Genomic DNA, 2,705 nt, shown 5'->3' on the forward strand with positions numbered 1-2,705 from the left:
GCAGTGTGCGGCAGAGGCTGCAGTTCTGCCCTTCTGCCTCCGTGGGGAGAGCGGGGAGTTTGGTCACAGGCTCCTCACTGCTGAGACGGAGGGTGGGCCCTTGAGCTGGACTGGGGGTCTCCTTGGCAGCGGGATGGGCTTCAGTGAGGAAGCATCTTCGCAGTGCCCACCACGGAGCTCAGGCTGAAGGCAGCGGCACGTGGGAAGAAGGGGCCTTTGGCCCCTCCATGGCACTGGGGAGTCTGGAGGGAACAGGAAAGCAAACAGAGCAGCAGGAGATGCTCTGCAGCGTGTGGAGGCCTTAAGAGCCCAACTTTGGGCCGGGGACCTCTGCAAACTGCTGGGAAGCAGCAGGAAGTTCTGCCGGCAGTTCCTCGGGAAGCTCCTTTGGAAGCCCTGGCCATGCTCCTTGTGCCTTTCTCCCATCAAATGCCTTTCTCTTCCAGGCAGCATTAGCAAGACCTGCAGATGAGCTCCTGTCTCTGGGGTAAGAACACCTTCTTGCCACGCACCTGGCTCTGTAGCACGCTGTCAGCTGGCTGTGTGCTCTTTGCATTCCTTTGCCTCGTGCCCGGGGCTCCAAGCTTTCCCACCTGTACCCATGGCGGTGGAAGGACAAGCAAGGGCACGAGCCCCCAGAATCCTTCTCCTCATGGCATTTGAGCTCTGACCTGCGGGGTGGACGTTGCTGAACAGGACCCACTTTCTCTTGGCGTTCAGGAACTCCCCGGTTTCGCCCAAGCAGACGAGGCAGGAGCTGAACGTCAAAATTGCTCAGGCGTCTGCCAGGAAGGAGCGCATTCTACAAGCGGTGGGGGACGTCCTTGACGACAATGGGATCCAGGGGGAGAAGAGAGAGGTAACGGTGCTGCTCCCTCCTGCTTCCTCTCAGCCCTTTCCAGAGACAGCTCTGTGCTCTGCCTGCCCGCCCCACACCTGGCTCTCGGGGCTCAGCCTCTCTCGTGTCTTGGAGCTCCTCTGCTCCCCTCACTGAGAGCTGCTGCTGGTGCTAGCTGCACCGTACAGCTGGGATCAGGATGCTCTGTGTAGCGCCGTGAATTCTGCCTGGGCTGGGCCCCAGCCAGGCACCTGTTGGGCTTGGCTTGGAGGCCAGACATCATCCCTTCCAAGAGACTTGCAGGTCAAGCTTCTCAGCTGGAAGGGCCATTCTCCAGGCCAGCTGCAACTGGACCACTGCAGGGCCTGGCTGGCTCAGGGCGTGATCTGACTGCCTGTCCAGGCTGTTCTGCAGCAGGCACAAGGCTGGCAACAAGGGGAACAGGCAGGACCCAAAGCCAGTCTTTGCTGTGTCTCTGGAGTCCAGCGGCTCATCAGGGCATATTTTCTGGAAGGGCTTGCCACATTTCTGGAAAGACGTGGAGTCTTTCCTTAGCTCTCTGCTGGGACTGCCTAGCCACAATGATCTCCTCTTGTGTTTGTGCTCACTGCTGTCTCTCCATCCCCAATTTGTTGCCAGGAAATTCTGCAGCTGGCCAGAGATGCAATCAAGAAAGTTACTGAAAATTACACCTGGATGCCCAACTGGGCTCTGACAACCATTGGTATGTAGACAGACAGCTTCACTACCCTCAGCTTTGTGTCTGGCACTCCCCAAGGCCTGCCAAGCTCTGCTTTCTGTTGGAGAAATATCTCACAGAGCTTTAGAATGGCTTAGGTCTGCAGGGACCTTCAAGACCATCCCAGTCCAACTCCCTGCCGTGGGCAGGGCTGCCACCCTTTCCATCGGGATGCTCAGGGCCCCATCCAACCTGGTCTCTAATGCTTCCAGGAATGGGGCATCCACGGCTTCTCTGGGCGGCACATGCCAGGGCCTCGGCACCCTCTGAGGGTCAAGAATTTCCTCCCAATATCCTACCTAAATCTCCCCTCTTTGAGAATTTAAAAAGCCTTCTCCACAGGGCTGCCTCCGTGGAGGTTGCCCAGTCTGTATTCACGTCTGGGATAGCCCCGACCCAGGTGCAGTGCCTGGCACTTGGCCTCGTTGCACCTCATTAGGTTCATGCGGGACCACTTCTCCAGCCTCCAGGCCCCTTGGGATGATGGCATCCCTTCCTTCCTTCCTGTCAGCTACACCACTCAGCCTGGTGCTGCCTGCAAACTTGCACTCAACTCCACTCTCTGTGTCATTGATGGAGATGTTAAAGAGCACTGGTCTCAAGCCGCACCCCTGAGCCACACCACTTGTCCCCGGCCTCCACCTGGACGCGGAGCCACTGACTGCAACCCTAGCTGCTGCCATCCAGCCAATTGCTGTCAGCAAGCCCCGTGGGCTTGTACATGTTCCCCTTCATTAGGAGGCCTTGAACCCGCTCTCTGCTTACAGTGGGAGGGATTTTGCTCCCCCGAGCCTCGTCTAGAGCTTCGGGGAATGATAATTCACTCCTTCAGCTCGTCTCTGGCCTGTCCTAGTGCACGTCTTTCCATCTTGATTTCAGGAGCCACTGTTGACGCAGAGAGGACATCCAAGAGTTACGGTGGGAAAGGCTGGAAGAACCGCTGGCTTTCTCCGCTCTTGACTTCTGCAAAGCCTCCTGAGACTCTCTTGCAGGTATGGCAAGAGAAATGGTGACTGTGGGTTCACGCCCTTGCTTTCTGGTTGCAGGAGAAAGTGCACAGCAGTTTCCTTTGGCCCGGCGGCATTGCTCAGCCCACGCTCTTCCCCCCATCATTGACACCTGCCATTA

The 2,705-nt window shown here is 57.7% G+C and overlaps 1 long non-coding RNA gene across 1 annotated transcript; it reads left to right on the forward strand.

Moving 5' to 3' along the window:
- The first annotated feature begins 18 nt into the window (after positions 1-18).
- LOC110390584 lies at positions 19-2,697 on the forward strand. Its single transcript, XR_002433779.1, has 4 exons — positions 19-487; positions 721-859; positions 1,478-1,562; positions 2,457-2,697. It is a non-coding gene; the product is annotated as an uncharacterized LOC110390584 (long non-coding RNA).
- Positions 2,698-2,705: the final 8 nt, after the last annotated feature.

This window comes from Numida meleagris, unplaced genomic scaffold (assembly GCF_002078875.1).
Source record: "Numida meleagris isolate 19003 breed g44 Domestic line unplaced genomic scaffold, NumMel1.0 unplaced_Scaffold1392, whole genome shotgun sequence".
Classification (NCBI taxonomy): Eukaryota; Metazoa; Chordata; class Aves; order Galliformes; family Numididae; genus Numida; species Numida meleagris.